This window comes from Rhagoletis pomonella, unplaced genomic scaffold (genome assembly GCF_013731165.1).
Source record: "Rhagoletis pomonella isolate Grant_MI unplaced genomic scaffold, Rhpom_1.0 Rhpom_scaffold_00006, whole genome shotgun sequence".
Classification (NCBI taxonomy): Eukaryota; Metazoa; Arthropoda; class Insecta; order Diptera; family Tephritidae; genus Rhagoletis; species Rhagoletis pomonella.
The window spans coordinates 60,710,726-60,725,686 of NW_023458560.1; the positions used below are offsets into that span (position 1 = coordinate 60,710,726).

The 14,961-nt window shown below is 33.4% G+C and overlaps 1 protein-coding gene and 1 long non-coding RNA gene across 4 annotated transcripts in view; both read right to left on the bottom strand.

Moving 5' to 3' along the window:
• Window positions 1-11,197, bottom strand: part of LOC118741025 — a 111,277-nt gene extending 100,080 nt beyond the window's left edge. For 2 of the 3 annotated variants that reach the window (XM_036472813.1, XM_036472816.1), the window contains exon 1: window positions 10,026-11,187. The gene's annotated coding sequence lies outside the window, so the exon portion shown is untranslated. Of the gene's footprint in view, window positions 1-10,025 lie in introns of all 3 variants that reach the window. The other variant, XM_036472815.1, reaches the window with a different exon arrangement.
• A 59-nt stretch (window positions 11,198-11,256) lies between these two features.
• LOC118741026 overlaps window positions 11,257-14,961 on the bottom strand; it is a 6,207-nt gene continuing 2,502 nt past the window's right edge. Inside the window, exon 2 of the long non-coding RNA XR_004993217.1 lies at window positions 11,257-11,578. This is a non-coding gene — a long non-coding RNA (uncharacterized LOC118741026). The remainder of the gene's footprint in view (window positions 11,579-14,961) is intronic.

Genomic DNA, 14,961 nt, shown 5'->3' on the forward strand with positions numbered 1-14,961 from the left:
GCTGCATACTGATTTAAGAAATTTTTTATAGAAGAAAATTTATTTTCCATTTATTGTGCGTAATTTTATATGAATTTTTAGTTTTTCTTGAGAATCTTTACAAATAAAAAAAATTTCGGAATATGTACATACATATGTACATACATACGCAGCCATATAACTTGATTTCAAGAGAAACGAATTTTCATTTGGCACGTTCAGAAGGCGAAACAGCTCAGTAACTGGTGCGATTGCACCTTCTGAACGCGTTGTTGCGTACTTCTGATCAACTGAATAGTTGCGTGTTAGATGATCGTAATATTTTTCTGATCATTTGAGACAACATGTTGGTGTGTACCTTTGAGAGTTGAATTTGACAGCTAATGTATGAAGTCGTTCAAAAGACGCATAACGATCACTGATTTTGTTTAGCAACGGTTGCGCTCAACTGCTGCGCATTCTGAACCTACCTATTGATAACTTTTTTTTTTGATAACACTGCGACAGCTCAAATTGGTATTGAGTAAACCCAAATGCAAGATAGAGTTTTTGAATTTCATTGAGTTTTTTTAATAAATACTGAAATTAGAGGTGTATGAATGGCGAAAGAAAAACTTCATCCGATTTTTTTTAAATCGAAACTACATTTTAACATATGTACATATGTCCATGCATACATAAATATATTTAATATGAACCCATGGTTTCAATTCTACGCATATCGTCAGGGTTTTCCTCACAACTTGGTTTTGCTGCAGTGAAGCGACAGAACAAGTGACGAGAACAAATATATGCGGACACTTACATATATATGTATCTATGCACATACGTATCTATGCACATACATACATATGTACTTAGGTATGTATATCAGCATTTTAGTTGAAAGTACGTTTTGCTCGTCGCTCTCTTCATCGCTCCACTACATTCCTGTCCTTAGTTTTTTTCAGATACCACAAATGCGCGATCCAGAAAATTCTTCTATCATTCTTGCCACAAATGTATGTTTTCTTCGAAAATACTCAAGTACTACCAATAGAGTACTCTACTGTCAAATACCTTTTACTCGCAGTAGTTGCGGAAGGCAAAGTAAATACTCTACGCGTGTTGCTATTGATCGGTAGTTTACGTACGCTTGCTGAAACTGGTTTATGCTTCCTCACAATTGACCCGAACGATGAAAGTAGGGGACGGAAAGTATTTGCGCGGCGATCGGATGTCTTGTTGGGCCGTTTAAATGGAATTGCGCAGGAGTCTAGTACATATGAATGTGTGTTAGGGCGGGTCAATTTGTATGTGAGATTTTTTCGACTATGCGCGTATAGCGCAGAAGGATTCTACGTGCAATTTTTCTAAGCAAATTTTCCGAAGAAACCATGGGTCTTAAATCAATTTGGAGTTCGCCAAATTGAGAAAATTGCTTTATGTATTAGCATTTTGCTGCAGTGCCGTAAAGAAGTGCTTAAATTGTGTATAAAAACATGCCTCCAAAGGGTTTTTTGGTATGAGGGATCTATCACATTTCTTTTTCTTCAAATTTCCACTAGAGGGCGCTACAGTGAAAGTTTTCACATTTTCTTCGAAACCTATTTTCGCAATTTGACGAACTCCAAATTGATTTTAGACCCTTGCTAGAAACCTCCTATGCTATACGCGCGTAGTAAAAAAGAAAATTCCCGCGCTATTGTAGGCATGGATGTACATTAGGGCGGGATATTTCGATTTCAAAAAAAGTGCATGGCATATTCGAATTCTACGTAAGCAAAAATGATGAGCAAACTATGTACCAAAAATGACGTTTGACCCTCCCAATTGTTAAAAGAAAAATCAATGTATGTATTATAATTTTTTCTGAACGAAATTAATTTTTCATTTACAAACATTTGTGTTTTCTTCATATTAAAGAAACTTCTTCACAAAACCGAAAAAAACAGAAATTTTTTTTTGGTACAATGAAAAATTAATTTCGACCATAAGAGTTACAATATACTACTTTTTCTTTTGAAAATTGGAAGGGTCAAACGTCCTTTTTGGTATATAGTTTGTTCGCCATTTTTGCTTATACCTTCCTTAGAATTTTTATATATGTATGTCCATAAATTAGAATGTGAGCTATTTTGTATGGCTCTCGATATAGTCATTAACGCCTGACAAGTTATCCGACAAGTTCCGGCAGAATGTTTCACTTGTATTTATTTTAAAGAGAATTTTTACGAGCTTTCCTATTATGTAAGCAGGTCTGCAGGAATGTGCGGGGATCAGAAGATTTAGTTCAGAAGTCAAAAATTTTTTTCCAGCCGTAAGAGAAAATTGTGCTACATCTTAAGACTCACTAAAGAAAGATTTATATAAAAATACATTAATGCGGTTTTATTTTAGATGCCATTACATTTTAAATCATAAGAGTTTTAGAGAAAAGTTATGTCATTAAATTGATCTATTATTTAGTATTTAGTGTGCTTTTCCCACAAAAAAAAACTTAAAAAAAAAATCACTTTATGTGCATAAAACACATACTCTGTGGGATCACTGGGAGGCAACAGGGGTATTGCACCAAACTTTCTCTATGGGATTTTTTGTAAATCAAAGTATCTGAACATTTTTCTCGTACTATAAACTTTTGCCACTAAAAGTGGTCCACAGCGCCATAGTGTAGTGCAGTAGTCACTATAAAAAACAACAATAGGGGTATTCTCGCTTGCATACTGACAGCATGCAACGGATCGAGAATGTCCCTAATGTATTATCAAATGCATACAAAGGCATTTATATATGTACGTAAGCCTTTGTCAAGCTATCTACTTTATTTTTAATTTCGTATACCTATTCCACCGCAACTACTATTAAGTGGTGCTTTTATGCATTAAATCATGAATTCATTTAAATTGCAAAGCAACTAAAAATATAATAAAAAGGGCAACGAAACGAAAATCCAACAACGATTATATAAGTAAAGCACATTTTTTCGGTTTTCAATAATCTCCTTCTAGGAAACCTTTTGCTTCCGCAAGCATTAACATAGCAAATGAGTGCATTGCACCGTTATGCAGTTGCAACAGCAATAAAAAAAGACAAACTTTAATAACTACTAAAAGTAATAAAGCCAGAGTTACTAATGTGTCTTGCAACACTTCATTCATCGAATGCAGCTACAATGTAACTATGTACATTAAGGTGGTCCAAAAGTGCATGTTAAAAAGTAAAGTCGAAATTGTTATGCTCTCATCTCCTAGGATTGTCCTATACCGAAAAAATATACTAAATTAAAAAAATATTTAGATGTCGCTCAAAGCGCTCAAAGTTTTCCACCCACATACATATTTTAAGGTTAACATAACCATAACCATATAAAACAGGTGTTCCAACCAACCTTATAGCCCACACTGTATTCGATTAGTGGTGCCACACCATAACGCCATAGCCATAGAGACCAATTGAATTGTGGTTTTCCGCCATAACCATAATCAGCTGATATTAGAAGTGCGAGTAAGAACGTGTTGCCAGATGTTAAAAAATAAAATAAATTTTGTTCACAGCCAACAACTGTACCAAAATTATATGATGCAAAAATATAAAGAAGATATTAAAGGTTGAATCAAAATTTTTTGATTTTTTGATTTTTTGAAATATTAACATCTTATGAACTACGTAATTGATTCAAAAACTTATGACATCAAAATAAAGACAATTAATTTATTTCAGTTGATGTACATAATTTATATGCTATATTATCAAGAAAGTACAACTTAGTACCTTTAATTTGATGTACATATTTTATTATGATCTGCTGTTGAGTTTTAAGAATTTAGTGATACTTAGTGAAAAAAGTTCTGCGCAAATATCCTACGATATTACACATTTATCGCGTCTGGCAACACCGACATTGTTGACTACAAAAAATCAGCTGTTTATGGTTATGATACCTATAATCGATGATAGTTAATGTGGTTACGGTTAAGGCAATGGTTGTGGCTATGGCGTTATGCTATGCCACCACTAATTTAAGCTTTATATGGGGAAAAAAACAACTTTTCGTAGAAATGGTATAGAATTCTTGAAAATCAATATTTTTCCATCGGAAAACTCTGTTTCTCTTCAGAATATAGCCAATACCCAAGCATTTATTTAACCATTTTTTCTTAGTAACTATATTTTATAGGTCCGCCAAAACCCCCAGAAAATGAGAAGAAAGTACAATGGGGGGATAAATAAAAAATCTTTAGTATTAAAAATTGGTTAAATAAACAATTGGGTATTGTTATTGGAAGTCTCCTCAAGAGAACCAGAGTTTTCCGAACGAAAATATTGATTTTCAAGAATTCGATACCATTTCTACAAAAAGTTTTTTTTCTCATATAGAATGCATGGAAAACTTTGAGCGCTTTAGCGACCTCTAAATATTTTTTTTGATTTCCCGAGTTATAAAGGGTTTTAGAGCGCGCTAAACCGCGTTGTGCGTCACCATAATATTGTTATAACTTTGGAACTACTTGATGTTTGAGTCTGAAACTTTCGCAAAAACTTCCATAGATATTTATCTAAAATACTGTAATAAAACAAAATAATTTTTTCAAACTTTATAACAATCTTTTGCATTTGAAAAAATACAGCCTCAATTCTCATAAAAACAAAGTGGTAAAACCTTTAGTTTTATTTAAAATCAGTATTAAAAAAAGTGGTTAAGCTGAAATTCTTTGGAATAGTTTGTAGTTTATTGCGTGAAAATTTCAAATCGATCGATGCACAAACGTCTGAGATATAGCGAGTTTAAATGCTATGTCATATAGCTCCTAAACAACTGATTGTTCAGATATGGGACGATCGATCACCTACATTCGACAATTAGAAAAAATTAGCTTAATTGACTGACATTAAAGTGGTACGTTAGGGTGATAAGGACAAAGATCAGAACCCGAATCTTGGCCTTGTATAAATATTTTAGACTCAGGTGTGGACGGCAAACTTTTTTTTTGTTTGTTTGTAAGGTTGTACGGTCTAATGTACATGCGTACATACATATGTACATCCAAATTTACCTACAGAGAACTACGCAATTCCAAAAGCTATTCATAGAAGCTCTAGCGTGCTCCGAAACCCCTTAACTAGGGACAATTGCAGCAATAATACAGACATATATGCATACATACAAACATTCATACAAGTACACTTAAGTATACATACATATGTATTTATATATGTACGAATTTATAAATGCATAAAAACTATAAATAAAAAAATCTTCCACTAGACGGAAGAAAATGATTACGCACTAAAGAAGCTAAGAAGAAGAAACAACGACTTATACAATTGCAGAGATTCTATGTACGTGTGGGTATATTGTATGTATGTTTAGTAAATTCATAAGTGAGTATGTACCTATATATGTATGTATGTAAATGATTGCATGTTTGAATGATTTCTTATGCTTGTGCATCTAATTAAAAGCGGAAGACCCCCAAAAAAAAAGCTACGACTCAATGCATGAACAACCACAGCAACATACATACATACAGGCATTCACTGGTGTGCATTAGGGTGGTCCAAAAAAAGGATTGTTCTATTTAGAAAAAACTATACCTCTTTTTTTTATTTCGAAATCAAAAAATATTTAGAGGTCGCTCAAAGCGCTCAAAGTTTTGCATGAATTTTATAGAGGAAAAAACAACTTTTCGTAGAAATGGTGTAGAATTTTTGAAAATCAATATTTTCAATAATATCCAATTGCTTATGTAATCACGGCATTTTTGGTCCCCTTATTGCATTTACTGGGGTTTTTGGGGGATCTATGAAATATAGTTACTATGAAAAAATGGTTAAATAAAGAATTGAATATTATTACTGGGAGTCTCCTGAAGGAAAAAATAGTTTTCCGATTAAAAAATATTGATGCTCAAGAATTATCTTATTACATTAGACGAGAAATTCTTGTATATCTATACATATATCCATAGTGTTCTCGGAAACGGCTCTAACGATTTTGATGAAATTTTGTACACAGATAATTCTTTGGATTTTAAGGTTAGCTGAATAGGCATTATCTCCGAGAAGACTCGTATAAGGTTGCCACCTATTCGAAACTAGTTACAAATTAATTAAAAAATCATAATATTGGTATCTCTAATTCAAAAATATTCTTAATAGGGTTGCCGCCTATTTCGAATCGCATATTAATTTAATTTTTTATTTAGAAAAAAAGGTAAAATATTACTATTTATGGGTATCAAGAGAAGGCTCTTAAACAATGTTTTCCCTATACACAAATAATATCCCTTAGGGTGTAAGGTTGCCACTTATTTTCGATTCCACACAATTTATCTAAAACATCGCAATGTAGATATCAAATGAAAGGTATTGTTGAAGACTTTTATTAGAAAATATTTTCGATCAGGGTTGGCACGCTTCTATGTAATACAAATTTGTATTTTATTAATTTCATTCGGCATTTTTTATGTATACACAGTACATATACGCTCAAGATATATACTATTCATTCCAGCGTATTTCAGGAATATGGTTGCCACCTAAATTTTAGAGTAAGAAATTAACTTAATAGATATCGAAATCCAATTTTTTTTTTTCAAAAATATTTTTTTAAAGCTATCCAAATGACCAGTATATGATATTAAAAAACCTTGAAAACTTTAAAAAGTATATGCACTCCGCGCAGATCTCGGTCAACCTGGTACTATACTATTTCTACGAACAGTTTTTCCCCATATAAAATTCATGGAAAACTTTGAGCGACCTCTAGATATATTTTGATTTCAAAATGACAGATAGGGGTACATTTTTTTCGGCATAGAACAATCCTAGGGGAGAGAGCATACAACTTCCGACTTTACTTTTTCACATGCATTTTTGCACCACCCTAATGTGCATACATGTGGCTATGAATGTGCATACATATATAAATTTGTTGTTGATTGTGTGCATAGTACCTATATTATAGCATGTATATTTATAATAGCAATCAAATAAACGCAACAACTCACATCGGTATGTATGTACGTATGTATGTTCGTATGTAGGTTTGTGGCATAGCCCCAAAATAATAAAAGTAGGTCACCGGCGCACGTTCGCGTCATATTTAGAGGCGCGCAACCTAGAAACGCACAAGCAACGAAACGCAATGACAAAACGCAGCATAGAAGCGGAGCTAGCATTTAGCTTTTACGCAGCGATAGACAAGCCAGCTACATACATAGCTAGCAAATGCGCCGGCAATTACTTATGTCTATGTATGTATGTAGGTACGACTATGTATATCGGCTGATGGGTACTGTGATTATGATTGCATGCACAGCCAAGTTGTAGTACTATTAGGTTGTAGTCAGTGGGGTTAGCCTTATTTATTAATGTTTGTACGACTATATGTATGTATACCTACATACATACATACATGTACTAATGCATAGTAATATGCATGCGCTTGTTTCTATTTTGTTTAGTTGAAAAATAGTTCAGATGTGCAAGCGTTCCAAAAGTCACATGCATACGTACATACACAACTCTGAATGACTGACTGACTGACTGACAGATAATGCAATATACAGAGAATTGGAGCATTCGAAGAAGTAGAAAATGGAGCACTGGAAGTAGCAAATGCTATAATATTTTTATTAGGAATTAAGTGTGTATGTAAGAGCATTAGGACGGGTCAATTTGTTGGGATAAATTTTTTTTGAATATACGCACATAGCACAGAAGGATTATACGTGTAATTCTAAGCAAATTTGCCGAAGAAACCATGGGTCTCAAATCAATGTGGAGTTTGCTAAAGCGAAAATAAGTTTCTTAGCATTTTGCTGGCGAAGAGAAGTGCTTAAATTTGTACTACACGTTAAATCCCCCTAAGCTATAAGGGTGTAGTCAAAAAAATTTACCCGCCCTAATGTGCATATATGTATTCTATTTATATATGCAAATACAAGCTTAAAATTTTTAAGTAAGAATTGACATTCTGTTACTTAAGTGAGTGTTTGTATTTATTTTGTCGAGCATTGAATGTTTCTTTTTCTGTTTCGTGACCTTTAAATACTTAACGATTTACATAATGTATCAAAGGAAATATCTTAGTTTCATGATTCGAGAGTTTTAGTTGCAAAAGATAACTTAAAATTAATTATTTTCAAGTCAAAACTAAAATACCGAGTTTAAAAGATTTAAAAAAAACTTCCTTTGAAAGTTTTAACTCAAGGTGACAGTGGGCCTAATATAGTGCTTATAATAACTATACGACACCACTCACATATTGGCTAGTTTCGACCATTTATTTTATTATTATTAAATTTTAACTTTTGATTTATAAAAATGTATGTAATTTTTTCCTGAACAAAATCCGTATAAATGCATGTTTCAAACTTTATGCAATATTAAAAAAAAATCTCAATGTTTTTAAATAAATTTTTGATTTTAATTTAAATTTTTTTTTTATAAAAATATAGTTTATTCTTCAACAAAATTTGTTTAATCCAAGTTCCAAACTCTGTGAAATATTTAATGAAAAAATCAACAAACTTTCTTTAAAATTTCAATGTTCTTAATTCAAATATTGTGAGTATGCAGTTGTGTAGCCCATCGAATTTAAGTAAAATAAAGTGCAAGTTTGAAGTAGCTACGACTTTCCGTTGATTTTCGGCAATTTTGTTTGTTGAAAGAAATGAAATTAAAAAAAAAATAAAATAATATCTAAAAATAAAAAAAATATAATTAATTAATTAAAAGTAAAAAAAATAATAAAATAAAAAACGAAAAAATAAGTTCCTAAAAGTTAAATGAATTAAAATATATATATATATATATATATATATATGTTTTTTAACAATAAATTCTAAAAATTAAAGTAAATTAAATTGAAAAAGGAAAAAATTTGAAACGATGAAAAAATATAAAAATTAAATGCAATTAAAAAAATCTATATATTTTTTAACGATAAAATCTAAAAATTAACAGAAATTAAATTGAAACATGAAAAAAAATTTAACTAACTTGACCTCGGATACATCGAATGGTACAAGTGCTTTCTGTCAAAAGAGCTTTTCACCATGAAAGTTGGCAAGGGAGCTTTTTTTTGTAAGACTTACGTGCTTGCAAACAATCTTGCATACTGTCTTACAAAAGATTAAACTATCTTAGCCAGAATTGCCCTCTTAGAGTTACGAGTACAGATGTTGGCGATTTGAGGAGATAGGATATTACACTCTCTTATTAACTATTTATCGAGCTCAATGATACCATATTGTTTATGGACGCACATAAAATCAAGTACATAGTACCTGATATGAGAGAGAGTGAAAGAGAGAGAAGCAAGTAGATCAGTGAATTCAAGCAGAGCTCCTGTTCGCTCTAGGGTTGGTAAGTATCGAGTACTTTTGAGGATCGAGTTCCTTGGTAGCGATACTTTTAAGTATCGGGTATTTTTGAGAGTACTGAGTACTTCCTTTAAATATATACCTGTTGGTAACATTTCAATGCTTGGTGTAGAAATCTCACAAACTGGCAGAATTTAATTCAAATTAATATATTAAATCCAACTTACGTCAACTGAATGACAGGCTGTACTGAAACTTGAAATTCAGCATAATAATATCTGAATACCGGTAAATGTAAACAGAACTCAGTACTTTTAAATATCTATTCGACCATTAATACTGAGTACTTTGAATCGATCCTGATCGAGTTCTTTTAAGTTCTGAGTACTTTCGAGTTTTTTTGAGTACTGAATACTTTGGGAGTACCCAGTATCGATACTGTTGAAAATCGGGTACTGTCGATCCTTTTCAGACGGTCGTTGGATGCACCAAACATAGGAGCGCTGATAATCTTGTAATGTTTCAAGTTCGATGAGCTTTGACAATAGTTTGTTTATGCCAGCGGCTTATGTATTACTTCAATACGTTCAGTGAAGAAATATTTTACTTTACTTGGCCTAGTCGCTGTAGTACATAATTGCATAGCTTATGCGAAGAATAATTATACAATTAGCCTAATATTTCACATTTTCTATAAAAAAAAAAAATTAAAAATTTTTCACTTTCAAAACTTACCTGTTCAGTTTAACTGCAAGCGTTCGTTTTTTATCCCGAATTCCAAATGAGTTTTCGCTTTTTCGAAAATTTAAGCGTTTTGTCCAAAATTACTTTACACTTATCAGCGCACTTTCTTCGTAAAAAGTTTATTTTTTTCAAAAATTTTCAATATCAAAATTCTTAAGTTTTTTTTTGCGTGCTTATTTTAGCCACTTAATTCTTCGAATTTTTTAATTCCTTTTTATGTTTTGTTTAATTTCTCAAATATTGTTACTTTTGTTTTAGTATTTATGTTGCGCTTTTTGTTTTATCAAAAAACCGAAACGAAATTTTTATGCAAACTTACACACACAAACACACAAATTACACAGAGTTCGCGGAAAAGAAGCTGCTGCTGCTGCTGCTTTAGTTGTTGTGATTTGTTGGCGAGCTTTTCTTTATTATTTATTTATTTCTATTTTCTGTTGTTGCTTGAATTGGTTGCAAAGCTGTGGTTGCTGTTGTTGTTGTTGTTATTGTGGTTGTTGTTGTGTTTTAGTATTGCTGCTAGTCCAAACCAATAATTTTGAATAAGTTTCCAATTTGTTTACGTTTTTTCCTCAAATTTTATTTTGCAGTTTTGTTGCTTTTTTCGACGAGCTACTCTCCTATCCGCGCGGTGCCTGTTCGCTACGTGTCGCTACGTTTTGGCGGGTTTTTTTCCGGTTACGTTTCTGTTGTTAATACAGTGTCAAAAATTAAGTTCGTAAGTCCTACGGCGGAATTACTATTTGCGGTTTTTCGTTATGTATACACTTTAAAAAAAATTCACAACGATTTAGTTGGACGTATTTAAGCTTTTTTTACATTTCCATTAAATATTGGTATAGATAAGTTTCGCTTTTGCGCAAAAATTTACATTGATTACAAGCCGAAATTTACATTTTTTTTCAACTAAACATATTTTTCATGGTATTTGTATTATCTTCACTAGTTGATAAGTAATAGCAATAGTTGTTGGTATTAAATTTTACTTTTTTGTGTTATCAAATATGTATGTAGAATATATGTAAGTATGTAAGTATATGCGTAAAAGTATTATTTATTAAGTATAATTTCCCCATACGAAATATTTATTTGCCTACGTCACTAAAAATTTTGTGTGTAATTTACCAAAATAGTTTTTTTGTTTTCTGTTTTAGATTCCTTATTCAATTGAGTTTTTGTTTTGTTTTTTTTTCGCAATATTATACACTTTGCTTTTGCTTAGTTTTTTTTTGTTTTGTTTTTTCGTGCCGCACACAGTTTTGCCAATTTCGCGAAAAAATATATTTCATTAAATTTCCTTTGGTTTTTAAAAATGTTTTTTGCGCTGAACTACTCTGAGTGCCATTATTATTCAGCTTTCAGTGCTTGTTTTTTTTAGATTTTCATAAAAGAGTTTCAAGTGCGCTCGTATTATCGACATCTTGCAGCACTTCCATTTCTGCTACTTTCCACATAAATTCTTTTCTCAGAAGTATTAATTTTTCTTAATTTAGGCCAATGTCCACAAAAATACGTATTTGTTTGTGCATTATTCAGACGAAGATCTGAAAAGAAAAAAATTCAAATTTTATTGATATCTAATTAGAATTCAGAGAAAAATAAATAATACATTTATAATAATATGTTCTATGTATGTTTTATACCAGGGACGCCCGCAGCGAGCTTTTACGCTGCGCGCGTCTATAAAAAAAAAAAAGCTTTAAAAAGCTTTGTACGCCACTGCCCAGACCTGTGACACCTAAAACAGTCACAACGAAATCGTTTTCGTATCCTGCAGGGTCTTTGCCAAACTTTTTGAAGACTTGATATGGACGCACATACAGCAAAAGCTCTCTCTAATCGCCACTGGCTCAAAATTGACCAAGACCAAAACATGTGCCTCGAAAGAAGCTTTTTCAAGCTTTCTGTACACTTTACATCAGTAATGCTCAAAATAGGGCCAGCTGAATTTCAGATATTCTGCGGCACTTTTTTGGTCCAACTGCAGGGATAATGAACTGAAGACCTCCCAAACATCTCCTTTGATCCATAAGTCATTTGTAACAGCTAAGAAGTATTCATGAAATTTCCTTATACGATTCTTTAACCGTGGTTGTATTGAATTTTCGGTTGCGTTTAAAGGCACCTAAGAGCCATACCTAGCCACGGTATTAATATATCCGACGACCTATCTAGAAGTGACGTTACGATGGCAGAATAATGCGGCACAGTATTTCCGAGCTCACAACTTTGGATCCTATTGCTTTCAAAACTGGTTGACTATTGACTAAGATAGTGGCTTTTCCGGATGCATTCGTCCAAGTAGAATACAAGTTGCCTTCTTATACCATACATCTCAGCTTGGAAGACTGTGAAGTCGTTTGGCATACATAAATACAGACTGATCGGCAGGTCTTCCGGGTAAAGAGCGGCGCCAGCTCATTACTTCAAATTTGAGTCCTCAATGTATAAAATTTAATTTCATGATTTGCCACCCACGGCCGTGTCTTGCATTGTTCTCTCATTGGAAACCAAGTAAGTAGCCTTGTATTGAAGTCCCAAATGCTGGCTGTGAAAGCATGAACCAAAAATACAAGATCACGTAAGAACGCGACGTTGTATTTGTAACTGGTTTTGAGAAAAAAGTTTGCGAAAGCGGGTTCGTCAGCTGAGCGTTTGTTTACATCACAAGCACCACTATTTTACACTTTTATTCAAGTAAAGAAGAGTTAATTCAACATGACAACACATTTTAAAGCATTTGGTTGCATCATTTTACCTAAATTGTGCGTTTAAAGTGGCTGACAATAATTTTGGCTAATTTTGGTTTTCGTTGTTTTCTTTGCTTTGTTTACTTTTCGCTCGTTTTCCAGTGAAACAAGATGGCGTAGAACCCGCTAAAAAAATCGACTTTTTTCACTCTCTTGTATCTTTCGTTCATGCTGTGAAAGGCCTTACGCTAGGCCTTAACGCCAGTTTGCAAGTATAGTAAGCCTCTAAAGTCTGCATTCTCCCCCACATTCCATTTGCGATGCATTTTTAAGTGCAGAATGATGCCCAAGTATTACCTTCCGGAGGAAAGATTCAAAGAAAAATCGTAAACTGTTGTCAGTTCTGTTGTTTTTCGTATATCCAATACGTTCTCTGGACGCTTTGTTTAAGATTCAATTGCCTTTCAAACGTTTTTGTTCAATCAAGTTTTGGCAGCAGCTTTCAGACAATCGGTAGATTTGTTTTTAACTGATGGAAGTCCCACTGTTGGTAAACATCAAGCTTTTTTTAAGTTTGTGGGGTTTGTTCTTTAGGGAGAGCGGCTTCTTTGATCTCCTCCCGGCTTGATTAAAAAAACGATTATATTTAACATTGTTTTATCATTTTAAGTAAACGCTTCCCATTTCTGAGCCAAACACTCTATCCTTATTCTGGCCTGAACGTGCCTTGCGTTTATGAATCTCTGATTGACCCCTACGTTGGCCAGAACATTAGCCTCTTGATTGTCTATTAATTTACTACTTGCTTGCACGCAATGCAATGCGAGTAGCACTGTAGAAGTGTTTGTTAATCAGACGTAGTTCAAGGCATGAGTCTCGGCTTGGTCGTTCACTATCGAAGTTGGTTCTATTTAGGAATAAGTAATACCTTTAAGTTTACGAAGCTAATGCGCAGTCCTTGCTCTTGTTCTGTGACCCTTAGAGTGGACGGGGTTGCTTAGTCTCAATTGAGATGAGTGTAGTTGTAAGCAGTAGATCCTCTTTATTCATTACTATGTAAAGCGGAGGCAGGTCTAGAGCGCCTCCAGAGCTGCGGTGTGTTTGAATTCCGGAGTTTGGCATGCATGGACTTTAATTCTGTTACCATCGATCATACAACCAAATTGTTAATTTAGGTTTCTTTGATGTCGTGGTTCCTCCCCATTAGCTTCTTCAATAGCTTAATTTAGATATAGATTTCAGACAGGTCTAGAACAGCCTTGAGAGCCGCGGTGGTTGTCGTTCTTACTGTCTCCAGTGCTGCCCTTGCCCTTCATTTCCGTTTTCTTTTACCAACCGAGTGCGGCTTAATTTAGGATCATTTCGTGCCTCCAGTTTGACAGTATAGGTTTCATTGATGCGCCAAATTCCTCTCCATTCCGGCAGTTCAGCAGCTCCAAATGGAGGCTCTAGCTTTTTGAACAAATTTATTTGGGAAGAGATTCCATGAATAGTTGGTTTCTTCAGAGAAGTATTATTTTCTTATTGAAGAAACCATGCTGGCAGTTACTCCATTTCCTTTTTTCTGGAGACTGTAACTATGCTAGTCTTGTTGGGGTTGACATTGAACCCCTTTTTGACTGTTACATTTGACAGCTATGCTCAGTTCCACGTTGGTACCGTTATACTCTATTAAAAAACGAGAAATGCTTTAATATTTATAAAGATATTTTCTATAGGAGGAAAGTAGTTACGCTTCTATTAGTAGTAGATCGTACTGTAGATCACATTTCGGAAATGTTGCTCTTGGACAATCTGCACATTTTTAATGAAATTTTTTGCCCACTCATCACAATTTGATTTTTCACAGTCATTTATTGACCTTTTTTTTGTATCAATCTTCACTGCTTTCATATACATACGTAATGTAGCTCTTCACTTTAATTTTTACACTACTAAAACTTGATGCCAACCAAATCAGAACCATTTGCCATTGCATCCTCACACCACTATGTAAGAGTGCTATAGATTTTTTTTTTTAATTATGCAAAACTGCATCTAAAATAAACAATGAATACACAAAACGCCCTAACTTGTAGAATCCTTTAAATGCGCGTGTACACACAAACTTGTATATGCAACCCTCCATGGCAAGCAATTTGCAAGCCGGTTGCCGACAAAAAGGGTTAGTTTTTCCCATTCAGCTGAGTGAACTGCACTCAGTCGCTAGATACACTCGTGCATAATAAATGTCCTTT